Source organism: Rhinolophus ferrumequinum, chromosome 18 (assembly GCF_004115265.2).
Source record: "Rhinolophus ferrumequinum isolate MPI-CBG mRhiFer1 chromosome 18, mRhiFer1_v1.p, whole genome shotgun sequence".
Classification (NCBI taxonomy): Eukaryota; Metazoa; Chordata; class Mammalia; order Chiroptera; family Rhinolophidae; genus Rhinolophus; species Rhinolophus ferrumequinum.
The window spans coordinates 15,191,056-15,208,146 of record NC_046301.1 but is presented as its reverse complement, the minus strand read 5'-3'; the positions used below and the strand labels follow the sequence as shown (position 1 = coordinate 15,208,146).

Genomic DNA, 17,091 nt, shown 5'->3' with positions numbered 1-17,091 from the left:
TGGGTTCCCAAATGGCTTCATTTTCAAATCCTAAAAGAATTGGTTAATTTTATATTTGGCTAGTAACACCTTTGGCTTTAATGTTTAGAAAGCATTTTTAGATGTTAGCTCATTTGAGCCCCATAAGAACAGACCTTGGGGAAGATAAGGTAGGTATTACTATTTTCATTTCACAAATGAGGAAACTGAGGCAGAGAGAGTATACGTGACTTGTCATGAGTCACGCATCCAGTTAGCAGCAAATCTGAGTATTGAAACCTGGATCCCCTAACTCCCAGGTGAGAGCTCCACCACTCTAAAAGGAATAAATATAGTCTGTACTGGTTAACCTCCATTTCAGTGACCTTAAAGTTTGTTTTGGTAAAATCACAATTTCATGACGAAGCAGATTTCCCTTTTAGCCATGAGAATCATATTAATGAGAGTTATAACTTTTTGGACCATGAGATATAAGCAAGACACATGGTTCCCCGGGTGTCAACATAATTTCATTGTGGTCAAGGTTAAGGACACTTGACAAACTCAAACCTTTGCAAAGTGATGGCTACTTTAGCCTCTCTTTTTCAGAGTCTGGGACTGGGCTTTGTCCATTTGAGTCTGGGTCACAGGGGACAGGTGTGAAGTTGAAGGTCATGTTGAAAAGAAAGCCTGTTTTTCCTATTCTCCCCAGTCCCAACCCCCATTCTTTATTCTATAAGTGTCTCTGTCTCAAATGCTTCTGAACTGACATTACTTTTCCCTCCCACCCAGTTATAATCAGGTAAGAATGCAGAATGCTGTCCTCTGTCCCTCTCTGTCCCTCCGGCAGGTAAAAGAGCAGGCAGTGGTCTATCATCAGGGACATGGTACACATTTAAACAAACATTCTCTTTGGTCAGAACAACTTTAAAAAATTTCGACATTGGTGTAATGAGATAGGTAACATGTCCTGTTTAATGGGCAAGAAAGAAAACTTAGTTTTGTTGACCAATAGAAGAGTGTGGACGTTCACAAAATCAGAAATGTTGGGAATTTAAAGGGTATGAGGCATGGTTCAGGAAAAGCAAAGTGAGACAAATCTAATTTTCAGATGTCCTGGAGTCGAGATGATGAAAACAAGTCCTTTTAATTGCCTTTCTTGTCTCCACATTTCTCGGAAACTTGCATTTACACCATTTTTTGTCCTGCATACAAACCTACTAGGTTTGCTCCCAGCAGTTTCAAGCTTCTTCAGGTTGCTTGAGCAAAAGGGGAAGTTGCCTGATGTGCATTGAAAATTTTAAACAGAAGAGGGCACTAAGTCAGAATGCTTCAAACTTAGCTCACCAGAGACATGAGAGGGAGGGCGGGAGAGATAGGGTATGTATTTTGTTCTAGGCAAATTATGCCCAGAGACTGAGATTGTTTTTGCCAATAATTTATTTAACTCATGTTCACTGTGGGAAGCATAATTTATAATAAATAATATTTCACAAGCCAACAACATAGAGGATAATATCTCTTAATAAGCCAATAAACAAATAACACACTCCAAACCAATGATAGATTAATCACACTATTGTTCCAGACGGAGGGGAGAAGACAGAAAGAAAGTCCAAATTTAGTCGAAGTATACCTTGCTACCGGTTGGTTCTGGGCAGACTCAGGTCTGTAAAAGGGCTAACAAGCAAACGGTTTAGGGAAGAGGCAACCTTATCACCAGAGACAGAGGATCCAGAGTTGAGACACTTCTCTAAACACACCCCTGTTAATTTTAACAATTTACTGCCCTACGCCTCCATTCCACTTAAATTCCCTACTGACTACACACCCCAAACCTACGCTCCTTTGTCTTGTCGTATCTCCACACATTTATGGTTTCTTTATGTGAAGGATATATAGCAAGTGGCCTGCTCCACTTCTCTCACAGAGAATTATTCTTTTAATTCTCCCGAGTACATGTTATAAAAATTTGGGATTTCTTCCTGTTGTTCTGCCTCGTGCCAATTTTATTAAGAGCCCAGCCACAAGAACTCCAGAAGGGTAGAAGAAGGAATTCCCTCTCCGTGATACCCTGAAGGTCACAATATCTCATGCAGCAAGTTGCCTTGAGAGAATAAACCCAAAGTGCCAAGAGTAACAGAAAAGAAAGATGGAGGAGCCTCCTGCAAGCGAGAGGCTTTGTTACAATGGTCCTTGCCAGACCCATGGTTTATCACCATATTTATCACCATATTTGGCTAAACTTGTTCAATTCTGTTTTTGTCATGCGCCATCAAGAGTCCTGATCATTCAATGGGTAAAGTGCAAAGTTCTTTCTTCTTTTATCTTTTTTCCCCCAAAGATACAATGATGGTTCTATAATTCACTCTCAGCATCTGCTGCTCATACCGGGGGTATTACTGGGAATGATCTTTACATTTCCGGGAGGCCAGAGATCAATTCGGTCTGTACTTTTAGAAGGCGTGGATTTACTCTCTCGTATTTGAAAACTTTTCCAAAGTGGCCATATGTCACTTTTTAAATAGGAAAAAAGGCCAACCTTATTCTAAAAGAAATTAAATCTTCAGATTAGAAAAGATAAAATTTGTGTTTCTGTTTGAGGGCCCTAAATTTCTAGAGAGGATATGGATAGGCACTACAATAGAGTAAAGCAATCTTTGTTTTAAAGTACTTTCCCACAGTTTGTGCAAAATTGTTAACACAGCAAGGAGGTTTCCTCCTTATAATTTATTTCTGCTCTGATAGTGAAAGTGGTCTGCCTGGTTTCAAAGGCAAAATTTTCTGTTTTAGTTACAAGTGCTTAACATGTTTATTTCTTATTTTCCTCCATTTTGTTGAAATACGCTCAATTTTGACAATGAGCTACCTTCATCCTGATACTACTACTAATGTAAACCAGATGGAACTGGGGCCTCCCCACCCTTCAGAGATTTAGGAAAACTTGATGCCAGCACCTATGTGTTCTATGGACTGTAAGAGTCCAGATCTGGCCTTGAGATTTCTGAGAACTCCTCCAGATTTGCTTCCTCAGGGCTCCCTGTGAATCTGCCTTAGGCTAAGATGGACATTACAGAGTGCTCTCTTCAGTGCTTGCCACTGGAATTCCATACCCGCCAAGCACTTTGTGAGGTTAATATCTTTGCCAAGGATTTTTGGGGTTGCGGGATGATGCATCTCTCAGGGCACAGCCAGCTTTCTATCATCTCAAGGAGTCCACCTCTACCCTCTGCCTCTTCGGTGCAATCAACACATTCCTCTCCTTATTCTAGGCTGTTCCGTTCTTCATACTTAGGTCCTCGCTTCCAAACAGGCTAATCATGGAATTTTCCTAACAAAGGTGGGTCTCATTCCTAAGAGAAATGATTACACCGGTTGCTAGGAGAATAACATTTCCCTATTTGTTAAACTAAGAGAGAGGAGTATTTGACACCTACCTGGGTTAATGGAGCTCTATCTGGCTGACGCCTCTGTCATCCCACTGATCCAGAAAAGTTGTTGGGTGGTGCTAAGAGTCTCCCATTCTCTATCCCTCCATGTGGTCCATTTGGAAAATGTGAGCTGTGAAAGACGAAAACCTTCCTAAATGAGTATATGCATGGGAAAAAGATGTCATGTCTAGCAATGGAAACTAATAGACTGTAGTCATATTAACTTCCTAAGCATTGTGTTAATTATTCATCACCAAATTTTTGAGGTCAGTTGGCATTATTTGTATAAAAGATGGAAGACCTAAGATACAAAAAGGTTTGCAGTCAGTTACAAATCTAGGATTATATATTTCTTGGTGTCCTGGCATCATTTCCAAGGCGCCTTCAAACCACAGGTCATGAATTCCTAGCTTTAAAGACCAGTTTCTATAACAAAAATGTCCCTAATAAAACTTAGAGACGCCAACCAAGGTCAACATTTATCCCCAAATAATTTACAGTCCAACTCTGGTACTTGCATAACTACATATTCAGGAAGTTATTCAGTGCCACCTGGGGGAGTTCTTGCAACGAAGAATTTTGCAGAAGATGATAAACACAGCTTAAGAGGGTAAAAAAGTTAGTCAGGCATCCATGAATATACATTTCTTTTTTTGAACTTTATGAACAAGAAAATTAAATTTTAAAAAGTTAGTCACTATTTTAGTCACTGCAAGGATATAAAGTTGTTCATTCTTGTCCCTGTCCCCAAGAAACTTGCAATAGGGTGGACATAATAGAATAATAACAATAATAGTAATGCCAATCTTTATAGAGTACTTACTCTATTATAGGCACTGTTCTAAGCATATGAAGCAAGTGAGGCACAGAGACGAGTAATAATAATAGTTAATATTTATTGAGCACTAATATATGCCAGAACACTATTCTAAGTGCTTTGTATAAACTAACTAGATCATTTAATTTTCATTGAAAGCCTAGGAGGTATGTAATATTATTTTACAGATTAACTAAATTCATCCTTACAACAAGCTTATTAATTAGGCCTTATTAGCATTCCTTTTTGCAGATGTAAACTGAGGTATAGAGAAAACAAGTGATTAAATAACTTGGCCAAGGTCACACATCTAGTGAGTGGTGGAACCAGGAATCAAACAAACGTAGTCTAATGCCAGAGTCTGTATCTTAACCACTCTTACATGTACTTTCTCTATTCTAAAATCCAATTATACGTACATTTAATTTACATGAATTTAACCATATGCACTGAGAGACTGAGAGAATTACAATGGAATCAAGTCCGTCTTCTTACTCTACTCAGCTGGCACATGCTTTGCAAGGAGTGCGTATGGAAGATAAAGAACTGTCCTGCTCACTTCCTGTGACTCCGAAAGTGTGGACATTTCGTCAAGCTGGGGGTGTTGGTAGCTTTGAAGATTTTGTTGTACTTATAATGTAGGCCAATTCGCTTCCTCTGGGGTGTGATGGCGATGTCTTTTCATGCTGGAGGAGAGTGCAGTTGATTTAGGAAGAGCAGTAAGTTGCTCTCTAAATTGGAGCCTTCCTAAGAAATTTCCGGGACTTTTTGTGGAGTATAACTTGTTTTTTTCCTTGCTTGCTGACTTTGGAGCCTAACCTCTGTGTACGGTGTAAGGCTGCCGTATAAAATGGTTACAAACTAAGGCAAGGTATAGTGTCTTTGGCAAGGTAAGTACCCAACGCAGCAATGAATCAAAGGAGGGCAAAAGTCACACTTAGTTTGGGGAGATGGGAGGTTCTTTGGAAAATGAGAAAAAACTTCATGGAGGAGAGGCTACCTGAGGTAGACTCAGAAGGACAGGTAGCTCTACCAGCAAGTGGAAGGGAGTTATGGGTAAGAGGAGGGTCCCGAGCAAGGTACATGGGAGGGATAGCTCAGGGAGTCATCAGTGAGGAGCCAAGACGCCATCGGGGACAGTGGTGGGGAGTAAGCCTAGAAAGATAGACAGTGGGCAGCTTTAGAGGCCTCTGTAGGGGAGGAGAAAGCTTTCCTCCACCCTCGTAGGGTCCCTGCCTAGGTCTGACAAAGACAGATTAACAGGAAGAAAGCATTCAAACTCATTTAATAGAAGTTTTACATGACGTAAGAGCCCTCAGAAGGAAACGGAGACCCAAAGACACAGACCTGAGTATTTTGTGCTAGGTTTGAAGCAGGGTGGACAGTCATGGAGGAATATGATAGGTTAAGAAGTAGGAGGTAACTGTAAGAAACTGGGAAAACCTAGCAAAGACTATTTGTTAGGATTCTTCTTTGTGTCCGTCTGTCTTCAGAGATAAGGCTGTTCCTTTCCTCGGGGTATAAAGACAGTATCTCTCATGTAGCGGTTTTATGGCCTAGTATTTCAGGGAAGATGGAGTGTGTGGGGAGCAGGAAATCAGAATGCCTTCTTCCTTCTGCTGTTTTATTAAACTTCTTCAGTTCAAAATGTTTACTATCCAAGGTGCCATCTATTAGGGCAGTGTGTCCTGAACCCCATTACCTTCAAGGCCAAGTTGAGGAGTTTGTACTCAGAGGTTCTGTGTAATGATATCATCCAAGCTATGCTTTCAGAAGATTAATCTGGTAGGGATATATAAAACCAGTTGGAACTGGAATACCATTAAACATACCAGTTATACGGCTAATGCTGTAATGTGGGGAAAATATAATAAAGTCTTGTATGAGACACTTGGGTTCACAAAAAAAAAAGGGTGGGGGGAACCAACTTGATGTAGCCTAAGCTGCAAAGGAGAGTATAGCAAACTGAGGTGATTCAGAGAACCCTGAGACAGGTGGGCAGCTGGACCTCAGATTAATAAGCTTTAAATTCAGGGCCTCTTACTTAAAGTAACTGCTACAGAGAACCTGGGGTGGGCCCCAGCAGTATACTCACATGGCCAAGGGTTTTCGTAAAATTGTAAAATTCATTTTAGCTACAGTTGATTAAGATCAGTGTGTCTCTACTTAATCATTCCTGGAGTCTGCACCAGCCACTGCTGGTTACTTTTTCTCTTGGGAGAGGGTTAGAAGTGGGGAAAGCTGACTCCACAGTACCTGAAGTCATGGACTATTTCAGTATTTTGCAACAGTCACATGTTTTCTTTTTAGGTTCATGTCTTAGATGAATCATTTCTAATCCTTAGATGGAGCATTTAAACACATGCCAACTTGGATTTCTCTTTAGGGTCTACATATAACAAGATAGTCTGTCCATTATCAAACTGTTCTAGCCTTGCAGAATGGGCACAATGAAAAGTTGAGGATTCTAAAATACATTTTTTTGAAGATTCAAAAGTGAAACTCCATATCCATCCAAATCAGGAATCTAATCTTATCATTTTCTTAAAATCTTCCAAAATGTCTTTTCAAATTAGAGTGAAACTGTGCAGTCAAGCTTTATCACCTCTTTGAATAAATAAGGATAAATAAGGATCCAATAATTTTGTCTTTATATATCAGTTTTTTTCTGCTCTCAATTTGCATATGGCAGACTATGGCTGTCCCACAGCTACCAACATACATATACAAGGTTCTAGACACATTAAGAGACTGTAGATGGCCTGCTGGTCTCAATTGCAAATTCCTGAGAGAAACACCATGATAGGCCCAGTTAGATAAGGTGCATCTTGCTGGTTCAATCAGTCAGAGAACAAAGTCTCATGGCATAAGCACGGCAGGACCAGTGCCTGGTTGTCAGAGAATGAGGTTGGCTCCCCTTGAAGTTGAACTAGAGGGCTCCTGAGTAGGAATCAAAGTATATGAGAACAGAAGGAAAAGTTAGAGAGCTTCACAGCTGACGAGATTAGAGTGGGGAACAAAACAAGAGAGTTAATTGGAGGAGCACACTTTATGGCTCAATATGGGGATGGGAGTAAAATCAAAGGGAGGGTCACCAGAAGACTAACTTCTCAGAGGCATCGTAGGTAAATCAATTGCCTCATCCTGATTGGGAAATTCGCTTTCTTGGGCTAATCCTTGGAAGCTTTGAGTTACAATTGCTTAAGTGAGGCCCCTTTCCCTTCTAACATTTCAAAGCTCATTTGCTATCTGTGAGGACATTTTTAAAGAAAGCTTTTATCTCTTTTGAGCTCATCGAGATTTTTTCATATGCTTCCTTCTCAATGCTATCATTTCAGACTGAAGTTAACTTTGTAAGTTCTAAAATTATAAACAATAAAATCAAGTGTTTGTTACCTAGCATACTAAATGGCCTTAGGCCCTGGTAAATATACAGAATGTGCCAAAAAAGTATATACACATTTTAAGAAAGGAAAACATTGTATTAAAATTGTAATACTCAATATATACAGATAACAAAAGATGAAACAAGTCATGTGTATACATTTTTTTGGCACCTCCTGCATGTATATTTACTGTAATTTGCCTTCTTTTTTTTTTCTTAAATCAGATCTTTGAAATATTTTTCATACAAGACTAGAAACAGCTAGTATATCTGGAGTACACAAAAGACTTTTGCTTTTTTACCCTACTTTTCATTCCTTTATCCCATTCACTTATCTCACCCCGAAAACCTGCTCCTGGAAAACAGGATCCAGGCTATGATATTTTTGTGGGAAGAGGGTTCCCACAAAGTCAATCAAAGTCAATCACGTACGCTACATTCCTGTGAATCAGTCATTAATCTCTTTTCGAGACATCTAGACCATTTACAGAAAAACCTACTGTTGCCATTTAAAAACTTTGTACTCAAACAGACTCAGCGCTACCCAGTTGGTCTGATAACCAGATGCGCATCTTACTTCAACACAGATCTGTTCCTTGTTTTTCTCAGCACGCTGTCATTGGCAAGTTCAGTACTTTCAGGCTGAGAGGCAGGACTTAGCGCCTTTGCTCTAGTATCAATATCTAGTTCCCATTGCACAAGTATTACCTTAATGATTGAAGGGTTCTTTGGGCTAATGGTAAGTTAAAAATACTAAAGACTGAAAATTTCAGTAGAACAATATAAAAATAATTAAGGTTTCCATCACGTCAGTGTTGGTAAAATACTAAAATTGGCTTATAATAAATGTAAACCACCTTATAAAAATATGCAAGACCTCAAGAGGAAAAACTGAAAAGCAAGATAATTTTGAACATGTGACTATGGTTAGCTATAGACAAAATTGTAAAGTCAATAATTGTCTATATTTCAGCCAACAATTTGCCTAACTAATTTTAGCTCTTTCCTGATATTTGCCTTAGCTCCCTGATTTCCATACTCTGTGCCTCGCTAGATGCAAGCCTGTCTCTGTCATTCTATACCTGATTTCCTGCCTCCCACCATCTTACTTAGTCCTTCCATCTTGCCTGGCCCTACCTAATCAAGTAAAAGGAGCTAGTTCATTGCTAATCTCCTTCCACTAGGCTCAAGAGAATCAACATTTCCAAAGACCTTCCTCTTCCCCAGCTCCCATCTCAGTGACCTCAAAAAGGGAGCTTGTAAAAATAAAACGTTGGATTCAAATTCCAACTTTGCTTAGCTGTGTTAACAAAAGCAAGTCACTTTTAGGTCTCAGTGTCGTCCACTATAGGATAATTAGGTTAGAATAAATATATGATATTCCTGACAGATCTAAGAGAATAAACGCTGGAGGATAGGGACTCCTACCTTGCCTTTTCCATCTGTCAAAGTTTAGTTTTCTAGTCTGCACTGATCACAAAGGGACCTACTTTCTCCTCAGTCACTCTGGGTTGGTAACAGAATTAATCCTTGTTAACATATTACTCTTATTTCCCTCCTCATGTAACCAAATAAAAATGCAGACTTTGTAAGTGAGCTCTGAAATTCTCTACTAGTGGAATAGAAGCCAATTTTAGGCTTGTTGAATTGCGACCGGGCTCCTTTACCTACTTCAAATCACATGTCAAGGTATTGGCCTTTTCTAAGGAGAGCACAGGATAGGGAGAAGCTGGCCTGAGCATGCTTCCAACCAGGAAATGAGAGGAGCAGGAGCAGGAGGGAGCTGAGCTGCCTGCTAAGAGCACAGAGTCTGGAGCCAGCTGCTTGGGTGTCCTGCCTGGTTCCACTACTCACTTGCTAGTGGTCTTGGAAAAGTTGTTCTATTCCTATAGTCACCTCTGTGTCATAATCTGCAAACTGATAATACCTGCCTGACTGGGTTGTTAGGAGGATTAAAAGAAAAGAGAAAAAGAAAGTACACATTCAATCAACACTATTAAGATGATGCTAAATTTCAAAAGCATTTTGTTGGTACTTGGGACTCTGAACACATGTAAGTATAGATATTGTCAATTACTATACCTATTCATGGACTCGTGAAGATTCATTTTAACCATGGAATTATTTTTATTTCCATCCCTCCGTCACACTGGGGAAGTTAACAGTCTTTCGTGTAGATTCACAGTATTTTATAATAAAACTCTCTTCTTCCCATGTATTCCATTCTTTTCCATCTGGTATTCCAATGTAATTATGGTCCTCCTGTGACCTTTTTAGCCTCCATATCGATTGGATTCTTACCCTGGCCTTAAATTTCTCTCCTTTTGCTTAGCAGTCAGTGTCATCGGCCGATATGCAAAGCCGACTCAGACACAGTGTGGCAGACAGGAAGAGCAGGATACAGGAGCCACAGGCTGGAGGAGAGGGAATACGCTGGCAACTGGTGGAGAAGGGAGTGTCTGGAAAGAGGGAGATAAGGAACCTGGCCAGAAACACCCAACCATTTGCGGGGGTGCCTCCCAGGTCAGGCAGAACCGGGATGACCCACGGAGGTGAGTAGTGCGGCTGCTGGCAGCAGCGCCCAACAAATTTGGGGGATGAAGACGTGAGGCTGGCCTCAAGGCTGAAGCAGAGGGCAATATTTTTCATCCTTGATGTTTGGACAAGAGCTGTTGAAATAAGGCTGTATTTTAGAGGTACTGGCTGTTAAGAGCACAGGCTCTGAAGAGGGAGTCAACCTCGAACTCGTGAACTGTACGATGAAGATAATTATATGGAACTCATAAGATTAATGAACACAAAGTACCTAGGGAGTAGTATGCTAATAGTGGCCAATCTTATTGTTATTAATGCTGTTATTATTTACTGTAACTAAAATAATGCCACTTATGCTGATTAGCTCACCAATAGGAAAACCCTCCAGAGAAGAAAGCAAATAAATAATGGGAAAAAAAGAAAGCTTTGGTTTACTTTTCTAATCTTTAGGGTGATTCAGGAAATAAATGAAGAGAAAATTCTATTAACTCATTTTAATTTAGTAGCATGGAAGAAACAGCTAAATGCCCTTGAAAACTAGTCAGCCCACAAATATGAAAGTTTATTTTAGATCATTCCCCAAGAAAGATATTTATCTTTGAATGAACTATTATAGCATTTATCCTGAATTTTATTTAAAAACAATTTTATTGAGAAACTTTAAAGGTTAATATGACCTTAAATCACTAATAAAATGTCTTCATATACATTTCATTTGGACTTTTAATTTTATAATAAAGGTAAGGAGGCAAATTGGTTTTTATAAAACCAATTATAAAAATTGGTTTTAACATTGAAAATATTAGAAATCCTAACTAAAACAAAGTGTAATCCATCTTCAATACTTCAAACATTTTAATAAAGCAATAAAATGTTAATTTATTTGTTCTTTAATTAATAAAATGCTTCCAACTAAAGCACTATTTTAAAGAGAAGGTTGTTTTTAAAATATATCAAGAACTCAAATTATGAAATGACTAAGTACTTATTTTACTAGAACTATTACATGGTAAAATAACACATGCAACTTATGAGGATTTAATTTCCCTTTTGTATTCAAACTTTTATATTTCCCACTTATTTTACCTGATTGCATTTGATGGTACAAATGTCATCCTCAAGAATTGTTTCATTGGATTCTGGAAACTTAGTATGTCCTCCCAAATTATTTTGGTTTTAGTCATTCTTTAAGGTAGGCCTCTCAATATACAATGTTCAATATACAATGTTTAAGAGATTCTGATTCATAAAAGGCAACATGATACCTAAAACAAAAAGTGAGTTTTTGTTTTGTCCTTTGCAGACTCAGAATATGGGAGAGTTATGAATAATCATCTTTGTAGAAGCTCAGAAAAGGGCGGTGGGAGAGATGGATATAGTGGATCATAAACAAGGTAGGTTAACACCAGAATATAACTGGACAGTTGCCTAGAACCACTAAGTCTTTAAGGAGAGGCAAAAGAAGAGATTTTTCTGGCTGTTCTCAGAAAGTCTACACAGTTGTTGGTCACCTGGAGATTTGCCCACCAGCAATGAGGGAATCTAACAAGTTTAACGATTGTCACTCAAAATTCACTACAGCAGATGCTCTTGTGTTGGCCAGTTCCCAACATGGTTCCCAGCGGTCTCCATCTTGGGCTATTCATGTCCTTGTGTAGTGTGACCTCTCACACTGAATTAGGACTGATTGGTATGACCAATAGAATATGGCATAGTGATGGTTGTGACTCTAGAGGCTAGGTCAGGATAGGTAGCACAGCTTCCCCTAGTTAGTTCTCTAGGACTAGTCACTTTGAGAACTTCCAAGGGTTAGCCCAAGAAAAAGCCTTTCCAGTTTGGGAGGGGCAAATGATTTCCTGGCGACCACTCCAAGAATTTAGTCTTGTGTTCCTCATGTCGATTATCGCGCCATTCCCTCAACCGGGCCCAGAAGGGTCCGTTTCCCACTTAACATCTATACCTATGATCTAAAAGTAGGAAAACCTCTTCTCTTGGTTAGCCTATCTTACTGAAGACAGGCTGACGTTTTTAAAAGACTGTCTTAGATAATTAGAGAGAATGAAGGGGACATAAAACAGAAAAAAGTACAAAAGCATTCTGCCTAATTACACGTTACATAATCTCATTTATATTTAATCTTTTTAAAAAATACTTAATCTATATAAATGCATGTGTATGTATATAAATGCACAGAAAAAGGTCTCGAACCTTAAATACTCAACTATCATTTATGGTTGGTTACCTGTTTGGATATGCGTGGAGGGTGAGGTGTAGAAAGAGAAATAGAGAAGGAAAGGAGACTTAGCTTTTTAAGAAGTCTACTTTGTATTATTTGATGAGACTATATTAATGAACCACTGTATAATTTAAAAATTGTGTGATATATGGGGTGGCCGGATGGCTCAGTTTGTTGGAGCGCAAGCCTGCATGGGATGGTAGGCTGCGCCCCCTGCAACTAAGGTTGAAAACAGGCGACTGGACTTGGAGCTGAGCTGTGCCTTCCACAACTGGATTGAGGGACAGTTGAGGGACTTGACTTGGAGCTGATGGGCCCTGAAAAAACACACTGTTCCCCAACGTTTCCCAATAAAAAAATTAAAAAAAATTGTGTTATATATATTAAAAAAAAAACAGAAGTAAAAGCAATCTTGTTACAACACAGAGACCTCCTATTCTAAGATCATTAGCATGTTTCTAGGACTGCTGGCCACATCAGCTTCTTCCTACTGAACCTGAGATTGTTAGAGTGCTGTGCTGCAAACATTCTGGGTTTCTTATTTGGCCAGCTCCCAGAAGGGATGTATCCTTCCAAGATCTACTATCAAAGAGATGCCTCAGAGACATCAAGTTTGGCACCTTCAAGGCCAGGAGAGCAGATTGTCCCATCTCCTATTGTACCAGTCAAAGACTATAACACTAATTCTGGGTAGCAAACCATCCCATAACACACTGCTTAAAACAACAATGCTTTTTTTCTGTAGGTTACTGGCTCTAAGCTGGGGATGGTTCTAGACCTGCTCCGTGTCTCTGGTTCTTCTTGGACTAGAAGACTACCAAGGCATGTTCTTCACATTGTGCAAGGTGGGTATGGAGAGAGGCAAGCAGAAACATACAATACCTCTTAAGGTCAGGTTCAGAACTGTCACACTGCCACTTTTGCCCATATATCTTTGTCCAAAAAACAAAACAAGTGGAATGAACTAAGTGCAAAATCAGTAGGGTGAAGAAGCATTCTAATGGGAGGAACTACAAAGGCACATTTCAAAGGGCATGCATGCATGGAGCACTGAAGAAATGGGAAGAATAATGTTATTATCCAGTATTGTTATCCACCTGGACTTTCCAGCTTACTTCCAATTGGCAATAGGGGAGATGTATTTCTCCTAATAGTAGCTGACAATAGGAATGATTTGACCCCACAGGTGAGATCTGCTTCTAACTCTAGGAATTAGGCCTTATCATTGAATGCTCCTTAATATGCCATGTTTTTGGCATGGAGAAGCAGCAGTATTGATTAATTCCTTCAAATATCAAAGTAGACAATGGTTCCCATAGGTGATAGGTTATTTTACAGGAAATAGAGGATTAGAAATACTGCCTTAGAAAGGGTGCTGTGTTTGTAGCTATCTTGTTTACTGTGTATTCATGGTTTGAATGTTACAGGGCTTTATACATTCTTTAGTTCTAAAGGGTGCCAAGACTTACCATGTTTTAGAACTCGGGAATCCATCAAACTTCATCAGAGTTAAGAGGGTCTCTCTGACTAACGCTATTTGCTATCCGGGTTTCCCCTGTGTTTAAAAGTAAAAATATCTTAAGAAGTCCCCAGCGTTGCTTTTGAAGATAAGAAGAATCATCCCTCCCTCTCCAGTAAATAAAGAGACATTAATAGCTTTAAAAAAGAAAGAGAAAATCATTAAATTCTTAGGTTCTTCAGGGACTTAAATCGGTGGGGCCTCCTGTGGTTCTCCGACATTTAAGTCCTATTCTAGGGTAATTTCCATGGTTCCCACGTTATTTTCAAGAACAGCTACCACTTGATGCCTCAGGGTTTCTTCTCTGCTTCTTCGTGGAGAAGCAAAAAGAGCAAGGCTGGTGCCCAGAAACGAACCTGCTGAATACTGCGCCAGGTCCATCCGAGTGAGGCTGCAGGAGCCCGAGAGGGGAGCAGAATCAGTCCCCACGCGCACGGGGCAGTCACTGCTCTTTGTTAAAGAAACAAATACTGTAACAGAAAATGCGGCGGCAGCGAAGCGTGGGACGTTTGTATGCATAACTGTGCGTAAGAAAGATCATTAATGAGGGGCTCTAAACGCAGGACAACCCAGGGCACCGTGTCATTGGCTTTGTGCACTTGCAGACGCATGAGAGTGCCTTGCTCAGAGGTTCCCCTTTGTGTGAAAGTGGGGAAACCAAAACCGTGCAGCTACTGTTGGGTTTTCATTTTCGAATTGGAAGCGCTTGGACCAAAATACTCCCGCTCCAATACACTCCCGTATTCTCACACCAACAATACTCGGACTTGAGTTACTTCTCCGTCGCTGACCAGGCGAAGAGCGACAATGGCTCGGTGCGGGTACCCGCAGCTCCGGGAGCCACGCCAAGGGGCCGCCCGCCGCGCTCCGCAGCTGCGCGCTGAGCCCCGCCGCCCGACAGTCAGCAAACGCGGGCACCAACCGCCGCGCGGCCCGGCCGTTGGGCGGGTGGTAATTTCTGGGAACGGGGCGGGGTCCGCGGGTGTGCGAGGCCCGGCGTTTGCGAGCCGGGAGGAGGAGCGGGCGGCGCCTAGAGGCGCGCTGCGGGCTGGGCGGTGCGCCACGAGCGTCAGCGGCCGGGGCGGAGCCGGGGCCAGGCGGGCTGCGCGCCGCTGTCCGCTCGCGTCCCCGCCTTTCACTTAGCCCGGCCGAGGAGTGGAGACGGGAAGGACCTGGGCTAGGAGTTCTTCCAAACCTCGGCCCCCTGTAACAGTCAGACTGCCCGAGTGCGGGACAGTCCTGGAGAAGAGGGGCGGGAGTCCAAAGTCGGGGATGGGGTGCCAGCCCGGGCCTGCGGGGGCGCTCAGAAAGAGTGGCGAGGGTGTGTGCGTGCGGACCGGGCCAGCTGGCAGAAGCGGACTGGCGGGCGCTGCAGGTGCAGGCGCGGCCCCGTCGCCCCCACGCGCCCGCCCCGCGCGTTGGAGCCCCCGCGCCAGTCGGGGAAGCGGGATGGGAGAATCCCGAGCCGGGCGCGGGACAGGTGGAGAGAGTCATTACCTGAGAAGGCGGGTTTGGAAGAAGTTCGGGGGAATCAGGGGCGGCGAGATCCGAGAGAGCCACGGAGGCATGGAGGGCGGGCTGGTGGGGGCCGAGGGCAGCCGGCTCCGCGGGGTATAAATAGCTGGCCCCGCTTTGACAGGCGAGGCGGTGACTGGCGGTGCCGCCCCCCCCGCCGCGTGGGGAGGGGAGGAGCGCTAGCAGCGGGCGGGGTGGGGGAGGCGGACTCAAGTGTCCTGGTGGCGGCGGCAGGAGGCCGAGGGGGAGGAGCCGAGCGGGGGGTGGAGGGAGGGAGCCGGGAGCGGGGCGAGGGCGGGGGCCACCATTGCTCCCCGCGCCGGGCTCTGTGTCGCCGCCGTCGCCTCGGCGGTTGGGGGTCGGTGAGGCGGCGCGGGCGGGGGGCGCTGCGCGGAGCGGCGCGCGCTGTTTTGTCTCCTCCTTTCCCTGTGGAGCGGCTCGGGCTGCCGGGGAGGCCCGGGCTCCCTCCGGACTCCCGGCCAACGGAGGCGGCGGCGGCTAGTCCGCGGCCCTGCCGGGAGGGAAAGCGACGCCGCGGTCTTCCCAGGCGACGCGGAGAGCAGGTAAGAGCGCGGGCAGCCGAGGCTGTAGGAGGCAGCGCGGAGGGCGCGGCGATAAAGCCTCGCTGTCCCGAGTGCCGCCGCCTCCCTCCGCGCCCCCGCCCCGCGTCTGTGTTGTTTGCTCCCGGGTTTGCAGAGGGGTTTTCCCGAGGCTGTGGCGGTGACAACGGCGGGAAGCCAGGGAAGGGGGCAGGTGCCCTCGGGCAACGGTCGGGGAGCGGGACTCAGAGAAAGGGGAAGGCGCGCCGTGCGCCGGCCCGCGGGGAGCGCGGGGCGCGGGGCAGGGCTGAGGGAAGAGGTTACGGACCCCGGCGGGGGGGATGGGCCGCGCGCAGCTGGGCTCGCTGTGTTTACATCTCCGCGCGAGTCACCTCTGCCGAGAAGCGGACTGAACTGACCCGCCTTCTCCCGCGGGGAGGCCAAGGCGGGGGTCCGGCTCCGGAGGAAGCGCGTCCTGGGAGGGTCCGGTAGGGCGGGAGGCTGCGGCCGGCGCCGGGGCAGGGCGGCCAGCCCGGGGCGGGACCTGGGAAGCTCCAGCCGCTCGGGGTGGCGTGGAGGGCTGGAGAGCAGTTTCCTTCCCCGCGGGCCTGACCGCCGCCTCCTACCTTTCCTTCCCTCCGCTGCTAGCTTGCACGGCAGGTTGTACTCGGTCATTCTTTTATTCTCGCTCTTCACGCCGGCCCCCTGCTGCCACTTCCCCTATTCCCCGGGGGTAGGGAGGCTTGGCTCTGTTAGGAATCTGTTTTTTAAACAAAACAAAAACGAGCTCTGTAACACGCGCGTCCAGTGACCGCCTTCTGGATCCTCTCTTCGCAAGCTGGCCCTCAGGGACAGTGCTACTGGCTGCTTTGGGGAGGGGGGGGTGCGGGAGGAGGACAGGGAGGGCTCTGCTGGGCCTGGAACTGACTGCCCCACAGCTTTGCGAGCAGGACAGCCGAGCCCCCCTCTTGCTCCAGTTGGGCATTTTTATTCCATGTCAATAAAGGACAGAGAAAACATTCAGAACGTCCAGAGTAATCCAGATCACACAGTTTCTGTTTCTCATGTGCCAGCATCCTGGGCTGTGTTTTTCTAGGCTAGATTCGTTGCAGAATAGCCTTTAAGTTCGTAGTATTTCATTAAATGAATAAGAGGG

The 17,091-nt window shown here is 44.0% G+C and overlaps 2 protein-coding genes across 9 annotated transcripts in view; one reads left to right on the top strand and one right to left on the bottom strand.

The window, feature by feature from the left end:
* The window catches only part of NAA15 (N-alpha-acetyltransferase 15, NatA auxiliary subunit), a 120,382-nt gene extending 104,843 nt beyond the window's left edge, over positions 1-15,539 (bottom strand). Inside the window, exons 1-3 of one of the 2 annotated variants that reach the window (XM_033133672.1) lie at positions 15,379-15,539; positions 13,832-13,917; positions 3,396-3,519 (exon numbers count right to left, since the gene is read on the bottom strand). The gene's annotated coding sequence lies outside the window, so the exon portion shown is untranslated. The remainder of the gene's footprint in view (positions 1-3,395; positions 3,520-13,831; positions 13,918-15,378) is intronic. The other variant, XM_033133673.1, reaches the window with a different exon arrangement.
* A 142-nt stretch (positions 15,540-15,681) lies between these two features.
* ELF2 (E74 like ETS transcription factor 2) overlaps positions 15,682-17,091 on the top strand; it is a 93,285-nt gene continuing 91,875 nt past the window's right edge. For 4 of the 7 annotated variants that reach the window (XR_004425651.1, XM_033135027.1, XM_033135024.1 and 1 more), the window contains exon 1: positions 15,827-15,959. The gene's annotated coding sequence lies outside the window, so the exon portion shown is untranslated. Of the gene's footprint in view, positions 15,960-17,091 lie in introns of all 7 variants that reach the window. The other 3 variants (XM_033135032.1, XM_033135031.1, XM_033135033.1) reach the window with 2 other exon arrangements.